At 41.1% G+C, this 25,773-nt stretch overlaps 1 gene segment (V, D, J or C); it reads left to right on the top strand.

Annotated features, from left to right (window-relative positions):
- Nucleotides 1–25,773, top strand: part of LOC101622920 — a 400,030-nt gene that overhangs the window by 23,391 nt on the left and 350,866 nt on the right.

Here is a 25,773-nt window from a genome sequence, read left to right as displayed (position 1 = left end):
CATCAGAGTTGACTTATTTTTTCTTTCACTGCCTATATCTAATTTATCCAGGAATATGGATGACTGTTGAAACCAATCATTATAAGCATCACCTGGTAGAGCTTTCTAAGTCTCAAGATGGAAGACATCTGAGCACTATACTATAAAGTAGGGAGTATAAAATAATCTATATGATTGTAAGATTTTAACATTTTGTTAGAAGCACTAAATAATAATGCTGAAAGTTGAAATAGTAAGTATACTGTAATCCTTAGAAAACCATTAAAAATGGTCCTCTGACACAAGCTATGCAACCTCTGTCAACAGACATGGTACGGATGGAGGGGAAATGCTCTGAAAAATCAGACATTCCACGCTAACTTATGTTATGACCTCCCTTTTTTGTATAATCGTAATATCAAAATATTCTGAGCAACCTTCAGCTTACAACTGGACTGCCTCAGCCTCAGAAGGCACTACCTGGCCCTGACAAGCAAGTAATGCACCAGGGAGAGAAATTCCTCTTGAAGTCAAAAGTCATTAAACAACTGGCTAATAAAATCAAATGGCTGTTACTGCAAAGTCTCTCTCACTGCCAGACTGAGGAAAACCCACATCTTATCACTCTATCTCACATAGCCTTTTATTCAGTTTCTAAATAACCACTCAAATTTCCTACTATCTAGTCTTTAGATATGGAAATTCACCCAAGTGCCTAGGTAGAGCTAATCAGGTTTTCCACCATCTAGACTTCAAGAAAACTCAAACTTTCTAAAAAGTTTTTCAAAGAACCTTACCTTAATTTGATTTACAAGAAATTTCCTCTTCCTGCCCTCACTTTACTTTACCCCCTAGGATGTCTCTATGAGAATGAAAGACTTTAAGTAATAGATAATGTTTAAGGGACTTTATTTTAGTTAATCTTAACTGTGGTGAATATAGTAATATTAGTCTTAAACTTTGTGAATCTATGTACCTGTTTTTAAACGTGATAGATTGATTTTTAAAATGTTATAATCTCAATAAAGGTCAAAATGACCCCAGACTTTCCTTAGAAAAAAGGTGATTGTGATCTCAGCCCATTTCATATGCTAATATCATCCCTCTGCCTGCCTGAAGTGTATAAAATAAACCTCTGCTGAAGGCAGATCAGGAAGACTTGCACCCAACTCCCATTCCCCTGTCTTCCTTGGGCCTGCTCCCCTTTTTTTCCCCTTAACCCCTTTTTCTAGGAATCTCTGCTCGCTGATGCAGTTCCCACCTTGTTCTGCCCCCCCCCCCCCATAATCCATGGTCGGGGACAGAGTCTCCGACAGTCCTCCATGACATCACAACCCGTTAAAGTGAAGCACTACAAGAAAGCTGCAGCCACCTCCTCATCAGTAGGAGCTCGTTTCCTGGCCAGGAGGTGATCCACATGGCACAGCAGAGCTCTCCTGTCTCACCCATTGCTCTCCTCAGCAGTGTACTTCGTCCATCTGCTTGTTCTGTTCCCCACTCTGTGGTGAAGCCTCTCACTGCCCCTGCACCTCTGGCCGGTACTCCAGTTCTGTATGCATAAATAAATCTTTTTTTTAAAAAAGAAGAAAACTTAAAAATTTAACATATGATGAGATAGTTAAATAGAAAATAAATTCAAAAACAAAGGGCACAAATAGAAGATGAATAATAAAGTGATAGACATACATTTAACCATATCAATTATATTAAATGTAAATGGTCTGAATGCACACACTTAAGACAGAAATTATCAGTATGGATTTTTTAAATATCCCATCTTATATGGCACTTGCTTTAAATATAATGACAGGCATCTATGCAAGACTTACTTGGAAAGACTATATTAATGTCAGACAAGTTAGACTGCAGAAAAAGGAATGTTACATAGATAGAAAGATATTACATAGTTAGAAAATAGTCAATTTACTAAGAAGACATAGTGATGTCAATGTATATGCCACTAACACCAGAACTTCAAAGTACTTGAAGCTAAAACTGTTAAAACTGAAAGGAGGGCCCTCCCTGGTGGTGCAGTGGGTTAAAATGCAGCACTAAGAAGCTAAAGCACTTCAGCATGAGTTTGATTCCCGCCCCAGCGATGACTCACATGGCGCCTCAGACATGTCCTGACCCGCCCACTGGTCCCCTCAGCAGTGTACTTCATCACTTGGCCTGTTCCGCTCCCTGTTCTGTCTCTGGTGAATCCTCTCACTGTCCCTGCACCTCTGGCCTGTACCCCAATTCTGTATGCATAAATAAATAAATCTTAAAAAAAACCTGAAACATAGGAAAATTTGTATTTACACTTGCCTTTGTGCTCCATAAATTATAGAATTAGTAGCCAGAGATCAGTAAATATGTAGCAGACTTGAACAACACTATCAATAGATTTTACCTTTTTGATACGTAGACTTTCAACAACAAAAAGCACATGAGACAATGCTTACAAGGAAATTTATAACAGGAAATTTACATTCAAAAAAGAAAAAAGTCTCAATCAGTAAGCTCATCTCCTCTTTGGGTGCCCACTGATGATTCCTACACAGAAGAGAAAATCTCAGCAATCCAGGAAACACTAACTTATGTTGAGGTCAAGCAAACTGCTATTACCAGACCATGTCCCCAACTGGAAATGGTGGTTTCTTATACATTGATACTGTTTTCCTGTGCTCAAAGATTAAATTTAGATCAATTATATTACCTCAAGTGCTGCAATTTTGGATCAGGTCATGTGCCTTCTCATTATAGCAATGATCTCAGAGAAAGTACAGAAGAACTTTATTCCTTCATCTTTAAAAAGAAGATGAATACTGTTAGCCTATGCTAAGATAGGATGAGTTACTCTATTATAAGGTACTTGTCCTACAGCTATGGGCCATCATAGCTGTCGCAGTTGTTAAATGGAACTCAACCACTGTGCTTTCCCTTAGCCTTTGAAGGGACAGGGACAAGAATATTCCAGTCACACAGTGGGGCAAGTCTCAGGACAAATGATAAGACTGAGGGAGTAAACCAGGCATAAGGCTAGACCATGGGTTAGATGTGGCTTATCATTGCAAAATAGAGTAGATATAAGAAGACAGAATTCTTCTCATGGCAAAGTGTTCACCATTTACTTTTCACTGGATGCCTCCTAATAAATCAATATAATATCATGCAAACATCTTAGTTAACTGTTCAAAGCATAAAACAGAAAAAAGAAATCAGATTTTTGTATTCTATTTGAAGTGTGAGAGGGTCAAATCTGCTTTTCCCCTGTGTGTGGATGTAAGGTAAATTCTGTGCTTTCTGCTCAATTTTTCTATAAACCTAAAATTGCTTTAAAAAGTAAAAGCTTTTAGCTTTTAAAAAATAAATGTTCGGCCCTCCCTGGTGGTGCAGCGGGTTAAAGCACAGCACTGAGAAGCTAAAGCCACCTCCGCATGAGTTCGATTCCCGCCTGCCCCGGAGGTGACCACATGGCGTGGCAGACCTCTCCTGACCCGCCCACTGCTCCCCTCAGCAGTGTACTTCATCGATCTGCCTGTTCTGCTCCCCACTCTGTCTCTGGTGAAGCCTCTCGCCGCCCCTGAGCCTCTGGCCTGTACCCCAGTTCTGTATGAATAAATAAATAAATCTTAAAAAAAAATAAATAAAAAAAATAAATGTTCATATAGAATATTACAAAAAGTCAACTACATAAACTTCCTCTCATAGAAAATATTTACTATGAGCCGTTAAAATCTTCCCCTGCTTTTCTGTCCTGACTTTGTCTTGCTTCTCTATCTGTGTATTTCACATGCAGCATGTCTTATGTGAGAATACTTGCAAATATTCTGTATTTTAACTGTGACCATAACATGAAAAGTAGAAATGATCTCTGTTGAGTACAGCATTAAAGTAAATCATCTAAAAGTTAGGTTTAGGCATTGAACAGATTTGTGTCCAACTTTAACTTTGTCTTTAATAGGATTACAGTAAAAAAAATTAACAGCCCACTCTACAGACAGTATACTATATTAAATAAAGAAATAGAGGCCCAGAAAACATAAATAAATTATCCATAATCACATATCTAGTACATTCTGGAGAGAAAACTGAGCTCTGAATACTCCTAGCTATAAAAATTAAACCAGCTACTTTCAATCTGTGACATTATGTTGTATTCTCTTGTGCCCAGAGTAAAGGTTGGACAGAATGGGAGAGGGAGGAGCGAGAAAGAGGGGCAAATACTTTGAAAAAGCAGAATGTATATTACCTGCTCAGATATCCAATCACACTGGTAGACTTCTCCCTGGGCCTGTTGAATATGGGGGCTGAAGACTTGGTCAAGAGAAATTGATGCAACAGTCTTTAACATTTGTTTGATTGGTGCCCATGATCTGGCCCACATCTCTCTAGTGGACTTTAACCGGTGTGTCCCTGACAGCTACTTCTCCTTGTACTGATGCAATAGAAATTCTTTTCCCTTCTGTCCTGACACAACTCTAACTGTTAACTGAGGTCATGATAGCTTCCCTTCCATTACTACACTTTACACTTTATTCTCAAGGCTGTATATAAACCAACTGGCAAGTGAGAAGAGAGATTTTTTTCCCCCCACTATTCTAAGGGCGGACTCCATATAAGTGAATTAACACACCGATGGTTTACTTGCCAGTAATGTCTATGTTGTGTGAACTTCAGGTCACTAGAACCTCAGTCAACAACCATTCCTCCAGATTTTAAACTCTGTTCCCCTATCGATAACCTTCAATCACAGCAGGGTTTTCCTGGCAGATCTTAATATAGACATTACAAAAGGCGGGTCTGTGTTCCCACACTGCCACCACGACTCACAGAGCTAGGCCAAGTCCCTACCTGTCTGCTCTTACCTCCCAAGTCTGATATCCTGTTAGGCTGCTGTCCTGTTCCAGGACACCACTTCTTGCCCCATAATCACTCCAAAATGTGTGAACTGTAGCCATTGCAAATAAATTTACTCTAAACTTTTCTTCCTTAATTTATGATTCCTTTCTAAAGTTGGCAAAGTCCTACTGAGTCATCAAGACACAGTAAAGATCACCTTAACTTTTGAAAAGTAGCCACATGATCAACACTGGCTGTGAACAGTATTTAAAACAATCATGATATCATTTACCCAAGATTTTGTTATATATGAATACAAACTAACTCACACCATATTCCACTCACAATACATTAATTAAAAATGTATTATTAAAATGCTCTCTCAGGTGGTGCAAGGGGTTAAAGTGCAACACTATGAAGCTATCAGCAGTGGTTCGATCCCCAGCCAGGGAGCTGACCCACATGATGCAGCAGACCTCTCCTGTCTCATCCCCTGCTCCCCTCAGCAGTGCATTTCAGTGGACCTGTCTGTTCTGCTCCCTACTCTGTATCTAGTGAATCCTCTCACACCCTGCACCCCACACCTCTGGCTTGTATCCCAGCTCTTGTATGCATAACTAAATAAATCTTTTTAAAAAATGTGTTATTATATATCAAAGTTTTCCTGCTTAGTAAATTGTTGGGTTCACAGAAGTGAAAATGGCATATGATCTTTTTTGTCAGGGACCTTGTGTAGATCTAACAAGTGCAGTCACATTACTGTATGGTGAGAACTTTGAACCTCAAGAACAGGAGACCTAATAGCAGAAAAAGGCAGTAGAAAAGTACTCTAACTTAAATACATTGGATGAAGCTTTTCATTTTTAATTTGATAAAAATTAGATTTACAACAGGACACTTCCTCAAGCTATATGACCCAGAAAATGTGAGAGTATCTCTCTCTTTTCCCTCTCTTCTCTCTCTCTCTCTCTTTCTCTCTCTCTCTCTCTCTCTCTCTCTCACACACACACACACACACACACACACCTCTGCAAATACAGTTATAAAGACACCACCCAACTCAACATGCCAAAACAACAGAATGATACTTGATAGTTCCTTTATCTTCTGGCTGAAAATGGCTGACTTTTTAAATAATCATTTTATATTCTGTATGAGTAGCACTTGACTCTATTAAAACCTGGAGCTTGTGCATGCCACGTGGAATCTGGAGAAACAGAAGTACCATTGAAAGTAAGCCACTTTTCTCTGTCTCCACGGGAGGGCAGTATTTCGAAAGGCAAGATCCTCTCCAGTGAAAACAGAGTCTGAGGTTGCCGGGAGAGGAGGGTAGGGTTGGGGGTGGGGGGTGGAATGCTTTAATTGGCTGTTGCACAGACACCTCTGCCTTTCTACTCAAATCAAAGCAGGTGGCAAGTGTTCCTGTACCCCCGAAAAAACCTCTTTTAGAAGGGGATTTTCAGAGCAGCTCAAGTCTGATCCTGGCCACCATCTGAGAGGAAGAAAAAAAATGTTTCTGAAATTCTCAGTGTTGATCTTTTGGATTCAGCTGGCATGTGAGTTTGAGATGCTCCCAATTAAATTAGCAGGGAGTCCTAAGGAGATGAAAAATCCACGAGGGAAGACTTTCTTTAATGTAAAGTATGAAAGAAAGAATTGAAGCAGGACGGACTAAAGAGGAGGGACGCAAGGAGGGAGGGAGGGGACAAAAAAGTTCATGTCAGCCTGGGTGAGATCCTGCTTCCCTTCCCTAGTGCTGTGCTTTGTTTGTAAACAGGGGAGAGCAGCAGTGGAGAGCTGGAGCAGAGTCCCCGCTTCCGAAGCATCCAGGAGGGAGACAATTTCACTGCATACTGCAAGTCCTCAAGCGTTATCTCCAGCTTTCAGTGGTATAAACAGGTACCTGGGAAAGGTCCTGTCTTCTTAATGATGTTATCTAAGAGTGGAGAAGTAAAGAAGCAACAGAGACAAAGCGCTCAGTTTGGTAAAGAAAGAAAGGACAGCTCGCTGTTCATTACCACAGCCCAGCCTGAGGACGCTGGTTTCTACCTCTGCGTGGAGGCACAGTGCTCCTGGGGCTCCTGCTGCCTGCACGCAAACTCTCTGCTGTCATAGCCTCCTACACGCGCGCATGCGCGCGCACACGCGCACACACACACACACACACACACACAGAGACCACATTTCTCCTGCTCCTCCTCATGTGTCTCTTGGCTTGAACAACTTGGGGCCCCATAGAACCATTTCCACAACATTCCCACATACACTGGAAAACAAGATTCCTCTGTTATAAAACAAACTTCTGAAAATGTAACCCTCTGTCTGAATCAGCAACAATGTGGTTCTGCTGCTCCTCAGCGTACTTGTGCTGTGAGAGTGTTGATGTGGAGGGAGAAATGGGAGATATCAGATATAGGTCACCATGGCTCTGACTGCTTCTTTTGTTTCCTTAAGACCACAGCCAGGAACCATTAGTACCAGGAGAAAGAAATGAAAACTTCACAGCTTTATTCTAGTACTCTGGAGTTGATGGAATTTCTATTGATCCCCGCATCTTAAATTGGAGAAAAAGGCAGAAATACAGTGAAAAATTATTAGATAAGGCCCTCCCTGGTGGCGCAGCGGGTTAAAGCGCAGCACTGAGAATCTGAAGCCACTTCCGCATGAGTTCGATTCCCGCCTGCCGCCTGCCCCGGAGGAGACCACATGGCGTGGCAGACCTCTCCTGGCCCGCCCGCTGCTCCCCTCAGCAGTGTACTTCGTCGATCTGCCTGTTCTGTTCCCCACTCTGTCTCTGGTGAAGCATCTCACCGTCCCTGAGCCTCTGGCCTGTACCCCAGTTCTGTATGAATAAATAAATAAATCTTTAAAAAAATTATTAGATAAGATTTGCTACTTTGACAGAAAAATGTCCATAGTATATACTCCGATAATAGCCAAAGGTGATTTCAACACAATATCCTGGGTTGGTTTTGAAACTGCTCCGCCCAACTACAATAACCTGTGTTTGCACAGGATTTGCTTGGGGATTTACTTTGATAACTTCATATTTTTGAGGCTGAAGAAGATAGAAGTGGACCCTTCATCTGGTTAACTCCCACTGGCCCATTTTTATACCAGAGGAGTTCCTATTTGTCCTCAAAAGCAAGATGATTTGGTGCAAAACATATAGATTTGGGAGTCACAGTGACCCAGGCTTAATCCTATCTTTGGAATTTTTCATTTCTGTGTCCTTGGGTGTATAAGAATATCTATCTTGATGAGCTGCTATAAATTAAATGAGATAAAATATTCAAAAATTATAAGAAGTCCCAGGGATAATACATGAACTCAATAAATGCCCCTGTAAACAATTTTATTATTAAAGCTTCTCAATAAATCTCATCCCTACCATGAAAATTGCACTGACTCTTAAGGAAGAATGAGTTCATCACTGTCTAACACGGGGTCCCCACCTTCGTCATCAGGTGGCTACCCCAGTTACCGGGTAAATTAAGGAAGAACTAAGACAAATGGTGCTGTCAGTTCCTCTTATTTGAGAACTACTTGTTTGTCTTGAAGAAATGAGCATCAAGATTCACGTGTGTTTGGTTGTATAAAGAGCAAGACTTCTGTGTTCACAATCTCTATAGCACATTTCTGTGATGGACAAGTTTATTGTTTACTTTTGTTTACTTAATCAGAACCATTTTCTATCTCTTCTTCCTTTGTGGAGTAATGTTTTGGGTTGGCAGGTGATTTTGTTTTTATTGTCCCACCAGTGTCTTCCCATAATTACTGTTGTGACACATCTCTGCCTAAAATCTAACACAAGGTTATAAAAAAAGCGAGATTTTATATGGCCCTGCAACTTATTGACTGCGTCACTTTGGCATTTTATATTACCTTTGTGAGCAATGATTTCCTCAGAAGTAACTTGGGAGTAAATATGACACTTTGTAGTGTTACTTTGAAGATCAGCAACGTTTTGTGAACTGCCAAACACCTCAGGTTAAAAAATAAGTTGGAAAGTGGGAGCCTCGGAGGTCATAAAGCACACAGACCTCCTTTTGTGTCCTGATTTGAGTTCTGTGCAGTTTATGGAAAGGGCACAGCCCCAGCAATCAAGGATCTTCTGTGGTGATGGAGTCTGGTGCCTTCCTTCTGTAACTTGGAGAATCCTCTCATCCCCATTTGAGGTTCAAAGCAGTAATTTGTAAGTGCAGCTTAGACACTTGCCATTTTCCTGGAACATTCTGTGCTTTGGCACTGCTAAGGCTCACTCAGCTCACTCAAAAACAATGTCGCTCATATGTGGTACATAGAGGAAACAAAACAGATGAACTAGATCAAACAAAATCAACGTTTAGCTTGTGAGACTAAATTAGTGGCTACCAGAAAGGAGAGGGGTAGGAGAGGGTAAACCTGGTAAAGGGAGTCATTTTATGGTGGAGTTGGACTTTTAGCCGTGAACCTAATCTAGTCGATACATATGTCGATTTATAATGCTGCACTTATGAAACCTACATAATGTCGTAAAAACAGTTACTGCAGTCGAAAAATGAAAAACAAAATAGAACTCTTTGTTATAGATTTGAATGAACAAAATAAAGCTCTATCACAACATTGTATTAAATTAAAGAAAGTATTTTTAAGTTTTTTAAAAAAGAAAAAACCAACTGTGGGATGGTTATGCAAATACTCGATAGCATTGTTTTATTCCACCAGGGGACGCTGTAATCTGTGAAGTTTGTTTAACCTTTCAGGCTTACTTGCTGAATGAAGAATGAAAATCTCTGAAACAAGAAGAGGATTAACAATTTAGACCAGAGCATTTAAAGGAGAGAAAGAAAAATAATAATAATGATGTCCATGAGGCTGCTTTCATACCTATTATCTTTACTTACCATTTCTGTTTTTCTATGTCAGAATCAAAAATTAAGTTTGAGATTAAAATAGAACAATTTGTTTTACATTTCTTAAATTTTATAGTTCTATGAGTCCATATTTCATGTATCAGGGACAAATATGAACTTTTACTTCTTTTTCCAAAATTATTTCCAGCCAATAATTGTTCTTCTCTAAACCATGCTGAAGTCTCTTATGAGTGCTTTATATCACTGTAAGACATCTGTTATTTCTATGTTCTGTACTGCTATTATATCGTTGTGCTTGAATCCAACAAGTAAGATACATAGGATATAAAACAGGAAATACACACCAATAAATATCTTCAAAACTTAGAACATTTTCTCAGTCTGATCATGTCAGATTTCAGTTTGGACAATATTTCTTAGTTATAGCATTTCATACATTTTAAAAAATACCTGTTTCTTTATTTTCCTTCTAAGGGATCATCTCGCCATTATTGACAGAAATTATCCTACACACACCCAGAGTTTATAAAAAAAAATTCCTAGTTTTTCCTTTAAAATAACTGCAATTACCCTCCTCACCTGCGCCCACCCCACACACACATACACAATCACATAAAGAATGTAAAAGATGATCTAAACCACAGGTGGGTGGAGTTTCCCACCACAGCGTGGAGTAATGTCTGCTGATGAATCTCTCTCATGAAACCTGTGGCTTATGAGAAGAAAATCATCTCCAAATTCAAGATTTGATGCAAACCAATATTTTAAGGAAACTTGACATCAAGGTGTGTCCCTACAGCAGAAAAGTAAAGAAACATGAAGATACAAATAGGAGCCTTGCTGGGCTTCTTGTGGCTGCAGATTTGCGGTGAGTTAGAACATTCTAGTAGGATCCTGGACTTGGAAAGGAGCAGGGAGGAAAGAAAATATGATGGGAGAGAGAGAATACAAGTCTCTTGGGCTGTGTCCTCTACCATGAAGATGGAAACTGGAGAAAAATGTCCTACACTTGCACTGCGCTACATGACTCTCACCTGCCTATATTTCTCTTTCTCAACAGGTGTAAGAGGGCAGACAAGTGTGGAGCAGCATCCTGGCGTTCTGGTTGTCCAAGAGGGGAACAATTCCTCTCTCGTGTGCAACTTTTCATTCTCCATGACTTCTGTGCAGTGGTTCCAACAAAGTTCTGGAGGACAACTTGTATCTTTGTTTTACACTGCTTCAGAAGTGAAACATAAAGGAAGACTGACTTGCATAGTTAGTGGCAAGAAGAGCTACACCCAGCTCAACATCAGAGATTCTCAGCCCGAGGACTCAACCATGTACTTCTGTGCCGTGGAGGCACAGTGCTCTCCAGACACCTGCAGCCCATACACGATATCAGAGCTGGGGACCTCCCCGCACCCCAAAGGAAGAGAGGGGCTCCATGTGATTCACATTGCCTTCCCATGACCTTGTACCTCCTGATTGATTTACGAATCTAGGCACATTTGTGGTTTCTCTGGAGATTTCTGTGGGGATAATTTACTAGTTGAAGTCAATACATCGATCAAAGTCTTTCATATTTGATTCTGATTTTCTGAACAGCACCAAATGTATACAGAGTCCTTAATACCCAGCTCTAAGAGCAAGAAAATATCCACCTCGCCTGCATTTTCTTTTCTCCATCTTTATAGCTTACATTGATATAGAAATAAAGAAAAAAACTGGAAAAACTCCATGATTCTTTTTCTAATACACTTAAGTGGTAGGAGAAGAAAGAGAAAAAGAAAAAGGCCACTTTATTTTAGTGTGACCTCTGAACAGAGCTCCCAGGGAGTTGCTGCCAGGGGAGGAAGTGCACATTAAGTAATCCAGGGTCCGCATTCCCCAACCCTGGAAATTAATGTTTCCTAAAGCTGCTCCAAGGCACTTAGCCTTGAATGAGCAATATGGTGTGGAAGAGATCTGGGTTGATAGATGACTAAATACAGTTAAAGCCTCTAGAAGACAGAGACTTGGTGGGGGATGGCTTGGAAAAATACTCGTCTTGAGACAAGTCAAGACAGCTCCTGGTAAGTAAAGTTCTCTTGTTGATTAAAACTGCTGCCTAATGGCTGGAGTGACCCGCCTCTGCTTCAATCTAGCTCGTAGGGTAGATTTCAGATTGCTCCTGGCGTATGTCTGAGTCAGACACACAGATACAGTCCCCAAACCTAGCAACAGGGTCAAGACTTCTCCCTGTCATCACTCAATTCTAACAAGGTTTTGAGAAGTATACACTTGATAAATCAAAGTGATTCCCTTTCAAAAAAAAAAGGAAATATCATTTCTAACCTAATCCCTCAGTCAGGCCTCAGCAAGTTCAGGTAAAATATTACCCAAGTCCCAGTTATCTGGCTCTGAAAGGGGGTGTTTTCTCCCTGAGTACTATTTATTTTTACCCTATCCAATGCTCATATGTGAAGGGAAGTCTTGAGAAAATCAAACATTAACTGGTCAAAGAAAGAGCAATGTTATGCTGTGCAATCCTTCACTTTTCTGTTATTGTTCCACCTTCTTGTAGTGCATCAAATTGCTCCTTTGGTTCATATTCAATGGCATCTACTTATTTCACTTCCTTCTTTGTTACATTTTAGAAGAGCCATGGAAAAAGCAATTTCTGGTCTTAAGTATCCTATATCATCTTGAGCAAGCACGTCACTTTCTTTGTTCCTCATCTCAGAATGTTCATCTATCATGTAAGGATGATCCCTTCCATCTACTCTCACTCCCAAGTTTGGGACAGACAAGCACTCATGAATATTTGTTGGGTACCTGCCTGATACTGAATAGGGAGATTTGAATAGAGTTCCTTCCTCACACTGTAGTCTTGTGGGGAGAACATTTTTATTATCACATAATTCTTATTAAGTCAGGGAACTAAATTGGGAGAGCAAACTATATTATAAAAAACAAACAGATGTCAGTCTGGAGTATGGGATGTTTTCTTCGCTTGAAATCTAATAATTGAGTAGGACTTAATCAGACTGAAGGACAATAAAGGATGGAAGCAAAGGACTCCAATTGAAGAAAATAATATATATGTATGTATATATGAGTCAAAGCAAATTTAAGACTTTCAGTGTAATTTGCAAGTGATAAAACATGCATGGGTGAGTCTCATGCTATGTAAGACTTGAAACAAATAGTAATAATTATTGAAATTATAGAAATGAGTTGTTTGTATATTTTAACATGATATGGTAGATGATAAGGGAACAAAAAAATCACTTAAACACATGTACATACTGTCACTGTCAAAACTATTCAGCATTGCTCTCTAGGGAGTGCTGTTTAACTGAGCATGAGAACCTGGAGCTCCAGCAACCTTGCTGGTGGGGGAAACAGAGATCAGAATTAGAGCTGTTAATGTAACTGGGGCTTGGGCGACAGGGTATTAGAGTAAGTGAGTTTTATATAAAAGGACCCTATGAGCTCTATGTGGGGGTTTCTGAGCCTACCCATAAACTGCATATGTCAGGGAGAGACTTGAGGAAGCCCCACAGAGAAAGTTGCAGTGAAAAGCAAAGAGTGATATGGTCTCTGGCCTCCTAAGTCTCCATGAAATGTGTGTAAACAAAACTACTTGTCACTGGGTAGGGGTATGAGAGATTTAAAAATTCTCCCCAGAAGAATTAAATGAAAAATTTGTGAATAATATTTAAAGTGTCACTCTAATTCTGAATCATTCAAGAAAATATCTAACGACTACACTCACCCCACAGATTGCTGATATAACAGTAGTTTTATTCGAGGAAGAAAGACTTCAGTAAACCTGCCTGCTGGCTCCATTCAGTGTACACAAACATGACCACTTGTCCCGTGTCCTCCCCAGCCAAGCCACTTCCTGCATAGGGACACAAGTGTCACTCATCTCTAGTGACCCTGTATGGCACCTGCCACAAAAATTGAACTGAGGTGCAGGTTCTTAAGACTGGTTAATTCCTTAGGAACTAAAGTGCTTTATTTAAGTGGCAGTAACCACTCTTTGCATTAATATAGACCATCTCTGGTGGAGAACTGGGAACTTGATAAATTCTGTAGGTTCACCATCTGCTTTTCTGAGGCTCAGAGTGCTCAAAATCGCTCCACTCTGGAAAGCTGCCTTTGTGGATATGCCATGGAGACATTGTCAGTTTTGAACTGATGTACATCACAGCAGAACAAAAGGCCTATTTCCTCCTCACTGGTGTTTTTTTGTTTTTTTTTTTTTTTTAAGATTTATTTGTTTATTTAGATATACAGAGCTGAGGTAGAGGCCTGGGTGCAGGGGCAGTGAGAGGATTCACCAGAGACAGAGTGTGGGACATAACAGGCAGATCAAGGAAGCACACTGCTGAGGGGAGCAGTGGACGGGACAGGAGAGGTCTGCCTCCCCATGTGGATCGCCTCCGGGGTGGGGATCGAACTTGCATTGAGGTAGCTGCGCCCAGCTTGCAGTGTTGTGTCCGAACCCGTTGCACCACCAGGGAGGGTCAGTTCCTCCTCACTGGGTTTTTTTTTTTTTTAAAGATTTATTTATTTATTCATACAGAACTGGGGTACAGGCCAGAGATGCGGAGGGTGAGAGCATTCACCAGGAACAGAGTGGGGATCAGAACTGGCAGATCGATGAAGCACACTGCTGAGGGGAGCAGCGGGCGGGTCAGGAGAGGTCTGCCGCGCCATGTGGTCACCTCCGGGGCAGGCGGGGATTGAACTCATGCGGAAGTGTCTTTTTAAGCTTCTTAGTGCTGTGCTTTAGCCGGCTGCCCCACCAGGTGGGGCCTGTTTTACAGTATGATTTAAACTCATTGAATGTGGTAGCTCCTTGCATTTGGCCTTTGATGCATGCTCACAGGATCTTTTTCGCTGTGCGCACACATCCTGGTGGCTCCAACAGGCTCCAGGGCAGGCAAGGTGGGACTTCTCCATTTCTCACCATGCAGAGTCCCTGTTCTCTTCTGCAGTGTCTAGCGTTCCTGCAAGCCCTAAAAACACATGTCGGCAGAGCGCATCAAGGGCTGCACACTGGACAGGGCTGCATCCTTCCGGGCTGTGTTGTGAGTCCTTCCGCCATGGGGCCTCCGGGGGCGCTGACATTGAGGAATCTTGCCATTTAGCCTCTATATCTGTTCACAGATAATGAGCATGATATTTATTTTTCTCAAGGTCCTACAAAGGTAATCCACCACCAATATCAAACTTTTAGTTGTCAATAAGCCACCTAATCCAGAAAGCTTGCTATAAAAACTTGTTCCATCCCACGTCCAGTTAAACCGATTTCCTATGTAGACAATACGATCCGGTTTCTTGGGGCTTGTGCATACATGTGCAGTATATATTGTATGCTTTTGTTTATCTAAGTAACATGAGTGAGAGAGCACAAGCGAAAGCAAGTCTGTGTGTGGAGATCCAGCAGTCCGCTGGACCTGAAAAAACCAGCCTTCTTAGTTGCTCCACACAGGTCTTCATGAATGAACTGGGAGTGAATGCTTTCCTCCTATCAATTCATGAACTTCATCTACACAGACATTGAACTCCAACTATAATGAACTCAGAGTTTCCTGAGTATGCCTGGCTGTAATTTGCATATTTGCTTTTGAAATCTCTGGATTTTTTTCTTCCATAACCAAAATGTCAATCTTGTGTTGATTTAAAAAACCTTCTAAGGGCCCTCCCTGGTGGCGCAGCGGGTTAAAGCACAGTACCAAGAAGCTTAAGCCACTTCCGCATGAGTTCGATTCCCGCCTGCCCCGGAGGTGACCACATGGCGTGGCAGACCTCTCCTGACCCGCCCGCTGTTCCCCTCAGTAGTGTACTTCGTTGATCTGCCTGTTCTGCTCCCCGCTCTGTCTCTGGTGAAGCCTCTCACCCTCCGCATCTCTGGCCTATGTCCCAGTTCTGCATGAATAAATAAATAAATCTTAAAAAAAAAAACAAAACCTTCTAAAATCCAGCTAAAGAGCTTCACTTCTGTGAGATCTTTGCCACATCCACATTGCCACTCTGCTCAGTAGAACTAATTATGTTTTCCTGATTAAAATCTCATGAGTTTTGTGTTGTGAAAATGTAGCTATTAATTTTTCTTTTTATTTAAACCAAGTATTTAAGATAAAAGACTGTTTCATAATCATGTTTAAAATGCTAAGCCAACCACAGTAGCAGACACCTCATAGAACTTAAAATAAATGGGTGGTTGATAGAAGGATACATGAAAGAATCATCGAAAATTTCTGCCCTTGCAAGTGTGAATTATGTGGCTTTTAAACTACAGACTATGAAACATGGGTAAGTTGTCAGATTGCCCTGAATTGGACAATTAGTATGGACTTCATAACATTAAGAACCCCTAGACAATTCTTTACTATTCAAGTAAAAACCTGAAACATTTCTTCCCACAGAAAAGTAAGCATTAAAGATTATTTATTCTGTGTTCCCTGCCATGTTTAAATTTATTCCAAAAGATTGCTTCTGTGTATATTTAGCTGCAATCATTAGTTGCTTTACTGATTTAGCACTGGAAGCACAATTGATTCTCCTTGCCTCTTCCATTCTATGAAGCTGCATAAAAACACAAGATGTAGATCAAGAGCGAAGGCAAACATTTATGTTCTGGTAGCTCTCATGATTATAGCCTTATTCTGTCTGCAGATGTCACAAGATTATGTCAGTGATTCCCAATGAGACTACAGAGCACTTTAAATGAGCCCCTCCAAGTTCCAAGAAAGGGAAGTCAGTCCAGAGGAGGATTTAATACCAGGGAAAATTTTGTTTAACAGGTATCTAGAATTTACATCTGATTGAATTACCTTGTGGCATCTATTTAAGTAGAGAAAATATAGACACCACTAAAGACCATGTTGGAAAGCAATTATATTTAAGGCAAAATGAATAAATTCCCTGTGTTCTAAATGTGTGGCAATCATGTTAAAGAAAATAGGGTGTGTCCCTAAGTATGCCAACTGCAAAGTGCCAATCATCTGACCTAATATAATACTCATTCTCAATAACCTTTTTCTACGATTGAAAATATATATACAGGCCCTCCCTGGTGGTGCAGCGGGTTAAAGCACAGCACTAAAGAAGCTAAAGCCACTTGAGCATGAGTTCGAACCGCGCCTGCCCCGGAGATGACCACATGGCGCGGCAGACCTCTCCTGACCTGCCTGCTTCTCCCCTCAGCAGTGTACTTCGTCGATCTACCTGTTCTGCTCCCCACTCTGTCTCTGGTGAATCCTCTCACCGCCCCTGCACCTCTGGCCTGTATCCCAGTTTGGGATGCATAATAAATAAATCTTTATTAAAAATAAAATAAAATATATATATATATACATTTGAATTACATCATTTTTGAAAGTTGTTCCTTTCTTCTAACATCTTTTTTTTCAGATTTATTTATTTATGCATACAGAACTGGGGTACAGGCCAGAGATGTGGAGGGTGAGAGGATTCACCAGAAACAGAGTGGGGAGCAGAACAGGCAGATCGACGAAGTACACTGCTGAGGGGAGCAGCGGGCGGGTCAGGAGAGGTCTGCCACGCAATGTGGTCACCTCCGGGGCAGGCGGGAATTGAACTCATGCGGAAGCGGCTTTAGATTCTCAGTGCTATGCTTTAACCAGCTGCGCCACCAGGGAGGGCCCCAACATCTTCTTTTAACTTTTTTTTTTTCCCACAGGAGCGACATCGCAAATTTACTTTTAGAAATTGAAAACACATTTTCAGAAATTTTCTACACATGGGCTCCAGGGGGCAGTACTCTGGTTCATAAAGAAAAATGCCTTTTGCTGAAAGCAGAGGGCTCTCAGAAAGGATATGAATGAAGTGTATGCAGCTGAAACAGATCTATAGTTGCTTGGGCAAGAGAACACAGCCTGAGTCTTCGCAGGAAGAATGGACACGTTCCTGAGGACCCTGTTGTTAATTCTGTTGCTTCAGCCAGCCTGTGAGTTGTGGGTGGGAGGTTTGATAGCATAGAAAAGTCCAAGGGACACTATAAGCCTGGGCCATGCAGTCCTTGGAGAGCTTGGTTATATTTTCTGGCTCATGATGTTTTCTGAGGAGACGCTAAGAATAAAATGTGAACTCCATTACTCTTTCCAAACAGGGGTGAAGAGCCAACGGAATGGAGACCAGCAGCAGGTGAAGCAAAATCCTCCATCCCTGAGCATGCAAGAAGGAGAAATTTCTATCCTGAACTGTTACTATAGTGGCAATATGTTGGATTACTTCCAGTGGTACAGACAATGCCCTGCTAAAGGTCCTGAATCACTGATATCAATAACTGTAACTAAAGGCAAAGAAGAAAGGGGAAGATACACAGTCTACCACAACCGAAGTGCCAAGCACCTCTCCCTGCATATTGAGGCCTCCCAGCCTGGGGACTCAGCCTTGTACCTCTGCGCAGGAAGAGCACAGTGTTCTCCCAGCACCTGCAGCCTGTACCCAAACCTGTAGTTAGTCTGAGCCACTCTGCTCAGAGGCTTCAGAGGGGAAGCATACAGCCTGCCTCCACTCACACAAAGTAGTAAGTAGAGGAGCTGAGCTGTAAGAAAAGCAGAATTATGGCCAGTCCTACGTACCAGTGAAGAGCATTCCCTGAGTTTTAGGGTGCCAAGAATCTAGCCATTTTCCTTTCTTTTGTTCCCAGAGAGGCTGCTGGTATATTAAAGCCCCAGTCTGGTGATACCAGTTTCCACTGTCTCCTGGAATGAGTATATCCTGTTTTCTTTGTATCCTAGAAGCAATGACCCATTTGTGATGGGGAGCCAGATCCCAATGCAAGATCTTTCTGGGAACATTTGTGTACTTTTGAGAATCAGTTATCAAATTCTTCAGTTTGGTATTGAATGAACACAATTGTTGTTGTTGATTATTGTTTCTGGGTAACTGTGCCTTTAAGTTAAATGCATTCGAGGATGAATATGTTATAAGTCACTCATTTACTTGTTCTGCACTTGTAAGTTACTTCTAGGTATTGCTTCAGTAAATCACTTACTGTGCACTCTTATTCCCTTGGACTATTTGACACACTACCCATCAGTAAAGGCTGTTACCCTGTGATTTTTTATTTATTTATTCATACAGAACTGGAGTACAGGCCAGAGATGCGGAGGGTGAGAGGATTCACTAGAGACAGAGTGGGGAGCAGAACAGGCAGATTGACAAAGTACACTGCTGAGGGGAGCAGCGGGCGGGTCAGGAGAGGTCTGCCGTGCCATGTGGTCACCTCCGGGGTGGGCAGGCGGGAATCGAACTCATGCGGAAGTGGCTTAAGCTTCTTAGTGCTGTGCTTTAACCCGCTGTGCCACCATGGAGGGCCTACCCTGTGGTTCTTACAAAGACACACCGGCATGAAGCTTGAAGCTGCAATGACCTTGTGGCTTGGGCAATCATCTTGGTTCTCATTGAGTGGAAGAACTGAGCAGCAGGGATGCAGCTCAAAGTTGAGAGCAAAGACCCAGGCTAAGGTCATTCTCACACAAGAACTTCGGAGATGTGGGAAATATTGCAAACATTTATAAAATCAAGTCTCCAGAAGGTTGGCAGATAATCAAAAATTCAGGCAGCTTCAAGCCTCAAACTTGAAACTGATTTATGGTCAAAGTCACCTACACAAGATTCCCACTATGAGTGTTAGATCCCTTTCATTCAACATCCACTGTCAGTTTGTATGGCCTCGGGCAATTTTATTAGTGACTCAGAGTTCTTCTTGTGTGAGATACGTGCTAGAACTAGAATAATGACTGTCTAGCCTCATGTTGCTATGATTCCATTCACTTCACACACGTACTGATCACTAGTTTCACGCCTTTCATTTGTGTGATGAATAGAAGGAAATTCCTCAACCTGAATTTCTATGAAAAAAAATTCTCCTTCCGGGTTAGATTTGTTCTGTCCCTTAAACATTGATCTTCTAGCTGAAAAAAAGAGAGGAGAAGGAGGAAGATCCAGCTATTAGAAGGAAAAGAGAAGTAGGGTGGCTCTCCTGAGTCTACCAGCAAGAGACGACCTATGCCTGTAGTGTGCCCTGCAGAGAACTGTGCGTGCACACAGACACAAACAAACACTTTGTGTGTGTGTGTGTGTGTGTGTGTGTGATATTTATAAAGGAAATTTCTTCTCATTCTTCTTCACCAAAGAGCAGAGGGTGAAATACCTTTCTAAGAATAAAACATGGTCAAAGTGGCCTTGATTTAGAAAGCTGGACATGTTCACAGCAGGCAGCCTCAGTTGTTACTCCACTTTGGTTGAACTCAGAGATTCCAGGTGTCTGGAGCCAGGAGATATGTAGTCATTGAGTCAGCACAGAGACAGAACAGAGACATCCCTGGGCGGGGAGATGGGGAGGAGAGTGGTGTTATGCGGAAGGGTGTCCTGGTCTATGTAATGTAATGTAAGGGAACACACGATATTGTGGCATATAAGACAGTGAGATCAAAGCTATAACAAGAATAAGATATGACCACCTTACAGAAGCATGTGAATAAGAAAGAGAATGTTTCCAATTTAGAGGTGATATCAAAGCTAAGATTTAGTTAAAAAAAATAGAAGTAGACATAAGAAAGAAAATTATATTAAAAAATAAAACATGCAAAGGGATAAACACAAGATTAGTTTATGAGAATGATATTAAACTAATTCAAACGGCTGAAGTGTACAACCTAAATTCAAACATATACATGTAAAATTAATGCAGAAAACAGAAACTGCTTTGTGAAAACAATTGTACGCTATTATAAGATGCTTATGCATAATCTGAAGACATTGATGAGCACAGAAAGGGATCTGAACAAGCAAGTGGTATATGAACTGTTATATTTAAAATATTATTCTGTTTTCATAGATGCACAGATATATTATAAATAATTATGCATGTGCAAGATTTTTTTTTGTAATCCTGGAGTAATTCTCCAGTCCTCTGTAAGGACAGGCCCCTCTCTAAAGCAAAGAAGACATATCTTGATGGCAAACTTTAGTTAAAAATCCACCTTTTAATAAAATTTCTCAGTCCGGCCACAAGGGGGCACTGTTGTAAAAGTATTCTCGATAGGTGTATCCAAATGGGTGGGTGCAGTGTGTCGCTGACAGGCTGACCTCCAATTTGCGGCATTCTAGAAACCACTGCGCAGGTGTCCCCCTCACCTCAAAGTAACTCCTGCTGAGGAAGCCGCTTTTCAGAAGCTCCCCAGGTCCGCTGGATTGGGGGAGCCAAGGATGGAGGTTCTCCTGAAAGTGCTCTCCGGCACCCTGCTGTGGCAGCTGGCCTGTGAGTAAGGGCTCAGTCTAGCAGGAGGGTGTCAGTGCTAAGGGCAGGACCTGTCCTGTCCTGGGGAGGGCCCTGAGGGAACCAGACCGCAGAAGTGTGGGAAATGCTCTGTAATTATGCGGTGATGTTTATGTCTGAGTAAGAAAGGAGGGAAGAAAATCACCCTGCCTTCTCTTTACAGTTTTCTATGTCCTTTAATTGTCTCTGTGGTCAGGTGTGAGAAGCCAAGATGTAAGTCAGAATCCTCAGGTCTTGGTCATCCAAGAGAAGGAAGATGTCACCATGTACTGCTCTTCCTCAGCAACTCTGTACTCCATGCAGTGGTACAGGCAGAGGCCTGGTGAAGGGATCATGTTTTTGATGATGTTACTGAAAAGTGGCGAAGAGAAGCTTCAAGATGAACTAACTGTCACATTTGATGAAAAAAAGGAGAAAAGCTCCCTGGTCATCTCGGCCTCTCAGCCTAGTCATTCAGGCACCTACTTCTGTGGAGGAAGAGCACAGCGATACAGAGGGCCCCGCAGGCTGTACTTAAACCTGAAACAAGGCCATAGGTGCACCCTCCACCAGGGCCCCTGTGGGCACTTACTAGAGGTTCATTCATTGGAAAGAAACTTGGGGAAATTCATTTGCTTCAAGATATAATACAAAAAGTGAATCGTGCTTGAAAGAGCATATCTAATGTACATATTTTCCTTAATAATTAGATAATTGCTGCCTAGGTAATTATGTGATTACATGGTAGGTAATGTGAATTAAGAAGAGACTCCCATAAATTTCAGTTTCAGAATGCAGAATGAATTACTGAATGACTTAACTACTGCTGTGAGCAACTTCTATGTCTGTATTTCTGTCTGAGAAGGAGAATACTCTGATTCTCTTTGGTTGGCAACATGCCACAGTTTGTCATTAGAAGGACAGTAAAAAACCAAGATGGTACCCAAAGTAAAGAAGGAAGGCCCTGCTGCTCCACAGCTGAAACCAAAACAGAAGCTGTGAAGGCCAAACAGGCAGTGCTGAAAAACTCCCCAATTCCACACAAAAAAGAATCTGCACATCACCCATCTTCCAGGTACCCAAGACACTGTGACTCCCAAGGTAACCCAAATACCCTGGGGAAAGCACTCCTGGGAGAAGCAACATGACCCCCAACCTCCTGTCACAAGCCCCTGAGCACCGAATCATCATGAAGAAGACAGAAGACAAAACACCCCCTTATGTTCATGATGGATGCCAAGGCCGACGCACCAGACCACACAGGCTGGAGGAAGCTCTGTGGCACTGACTGGCCAAGCTCAGCACCCCGACCAGACCTGATGGAGAAGGCTTCTCCCCAGCTGGCGCCTGACTGTGATATGTTGGCAGAAAATTGGGATCCTAAAAACAAGTCAAGCTGGCTATTTTTTTTAACCATTATATACACACACACACACACACACATGTATGTATATGTGTGCATATATATGTATATATGTAGTGGGAAAAAAATAAGTCACCTCTTTTTTTGTGCATCTGGATGTCTGGTTATATTACTAATATTCTTACTTACTCAGAGGTCATGAGACATATTTTTTCAATACCTGTTTTGGGGAAATGTCATGAAAAGCTCTTCAGTTTTGGACCACCCTCCGCTTCCTCCCTCACTGTGCTGTGTTCACATGGGCTTACAGCTTTGGCTTGGCTGCTCTATCCAGCTGACCAGGATCCTTGGCCAGCTGTCCTCTACGCCACCCCCAGCATCGTGCTGGCCTGCAGGATGTGCATAGGAAGTTCTGACTAAATAATTTATTCATAAGAATTTAGGGTGACAAGAACAAAAATAGGCTTATTCTTTATTACAGACATTAAAATACAAAATGGAAACACATTCATTGATCTTCATTACACAACCCCAAATTACTATATTTTGTAGTCAAGGAAAAGCAAATGAGAACATATTCTGAGATGACTCGAGATATTAAATTTAGCAGACAAATATTTCAAAGTAGTTATTACAAATATGTGCACAGAACTAAAAGAAAATAAATTTTTAAATTGAAGAAATATATGTTCTTAATAAGTGAGCAGAAATGAAATCTCAGTAGAGTAATGAAAAGTATATAAAAAAAAACAACCAAAGGAAATTTTAGAACTGAAGAATATAATTAATGAAAAATTCATTGGACAGACTCAACAGAAGATTGGAGACAGGAAAAAGAATCCATACGTTAATAAAAAAGGTTGTTCATAAAATGGAATACTACTTAGAAACAAAAATAAGCCACTAATTCATCCATTGATATAGATGAAGTTTTAAAATATTCTGAAAGAAAAACGCTAGACCGAAAAGAATACCCACTATATTATATATGCATGAAATCCCAGAAAAAGCCTAGGCTATGATGACAAAACTCACAGCAGAGTTTGCTGGTACTTGAGGATGGAAGGAAAGCGCTGACTCAGTGGGTCACAAGGAAACTCAAGGGGTGACAAAATGTTCTTTATATTGATCACAATCATGTAATCACTACATATACACTGCTGTGTAACCACTATTGTATACACACATCAAAACACACTAAATGAGACATTAGAAATGTAACATATTACTTTATGTAACTTATACAATAAAATGGGCTTAAAACTATGTTGGGTAGTGTTTGGGGTCTAGATTTCATGGTAATCTGTAGCACCTATTTTATCTCAGTAGTTAAATAGTCCTTTTGTTTTGATTTGGAATAAAGTTTAAAAATGAGAAGCTGAAGGCGGGTGAAGACAATAAGGTGGAATGTAGTGATTAAAGTTTGGTCTTTTAACTTCCAGAGCATTATACCTCAGGCCCTCCAGTTAGTAGGTCTGTGGTGGTGAGCAAATTTCTGAGACTCTCTCCCAACCCTGTACAATGGTGGGGGTGGGGCAGGGGACTAATAATATCTCACAGATTCACTTTTCTCATAAGGTCAGCCTCAGAAAGGTGACGTGTGTGCAGTTCCTAGGACACGTTAAATGTTTAGTGAATTTATTTTTTATTTTTTATTTTACAACAGTTTATTTTTACATCATTTTGTACATTTTTTTTCCATCTCAATTGTAATCCCCGCGGGAAATGTTTAGTGAATTTTAACCAGTATTTTTATTACTCCAAGTGACCATTTCAAGTGAGGCTATGTACTCTAAATAAGATTGTCTGGACTGATTAATGTGATATGTTCCATGTCTCCAGGATTTTGCCTTTAGTTATGAAATGTGAGTGGTAGAATAGTTCTTCACTTTGATGAGATCTTAAACAGTGCTTCAAGTTACTCACACTCCCACATCATACTTAAATAACATCACCTATTCCAAGATCACAAAGGTGTACAACTTCACTCTACATTCATTGTGTACATTGTGGTCATTGATCTATTTTGTTAACTGTTGAATATGATGAAAGGCGGTTATACAAATCATTCTTTTTGTATGTGGCTAATAAGACATTTGGAATCCTGCCCCAAAGAAAGATGAAAAGCTATACTAATAGCAGATACAGCAGGCAATAAGTCAGAAACTTTTACTAGAGATACAGGGGGACACTTCAAAATGAGTGACTGCACAATCTATGAGAAAGACAGAATAATTCTGTTCCTATGTATCTTTAAACATAGATTCGAAATATATCTTACATAAATTGTTAGCTTAACAGTTGCAATCAAACTACAACAAATTCCTGATTTAAGAAGTTGATAAGACACACACATAGTAACAGACATTAATATATATTATTTCTCATTACAAACACAGAAAAATATGACCAATGCATAAACATTCTTTACCTAACTTGTGTAGAGCACTGTACCCCAGAACAGCAGAATAAAACTCTTTTCAAATGCACTTAGGATATTTATTCATTAACTACATTGTGTGTCTTAGGCAAGCCTTAATTTTAAAGGGCTTATTTCACTTACAAGATAGTCATTAATCACAATGTTATTGAACAATAACTCAGTAACAAAAAGATAGCAAAATTCATTCATTTGCTTATGAGATATGATAGTCATTTGTTACATACACAACTACAGAAAGAACCTCAGAGGAAAGCAAGAGTTTTGGGTGAAATGAATTTCTTTGTCTCTAAACAGCAACTCCGCATCCCACAGATGAGCTTCCTCTTTGGGCAGAGATGCAGACAGCCCAGGAGCTCAGCAGTCAGGCTCTCAAGGGCTGGTTTCTGGTCTAGAGGAAGAGCAGGAGGCACTTTGCCAGGAGGAGGACCCCCACCATGAGCTGCCCTGGCCTGCTGTGGGCGCTTCTGGCCTCCTTGGGCTTCGGTACGTGGGGCTGAGCCTGGGGTGTCAGCGTCATCTTGGAGGACACTGGACCCGACCCGTGGGTGTTAGAGGAATGGAGGTGGGAACTGAAACACACTGTCATCTTTTTAATTAATTAATTAATTAATTTATTTATTCGTATACAGAACTGGGGTACAGGCCAGAGATGCGGAGGGTGAGAGGATTCACCAGGGACAGAGTGGGGAGCAGAACAGGCAGATGGACGAAGTACACTGCTGAGCCGCGCCATGTGGGTCTCGGGGGCTGGGGATCAAACTCGTACTAAGGTGGCCACTGCATCCTAACCTGCTGTGCCACCAGGGAGGGCCCAATAATTACATCTTTAATCTTAGAATATTGTGAAAAGAGTTCTTCACTTAGCCTCGCCACTAGTGGTCGGTAACAGATCTGAGATATCTCTACTCCTAAAACAAACCTGAAATATGATTGACTTGGAGACTAGTTCATGTAAACAGTCATGACAGGATACTTTACCGCAGCAAACTAAACTGAGTCCTGGAAGAGGGATAAATTATCACTGAGTTGTGCAAAG

Source organism: Condylura cristata, unplaced genomic scaffold (assembly GCF_000260355.1).
Source record: "Condylura cristata isolate star-nosed mole 26May11 unplaced genomic scaffold, ConCri1.0 scaffold00045, whole genome shotgun sequence".
NCBI lineage: Eukaryota > Metazoa > Chordata > Mammalia > Eulipotyphla > Talpidae > Condylura > Condylura cristata.
Note: the sequence above shows the minus strand (reverse complement) of the source record. Positions and strands in the feature narration are given on the sequence as shown.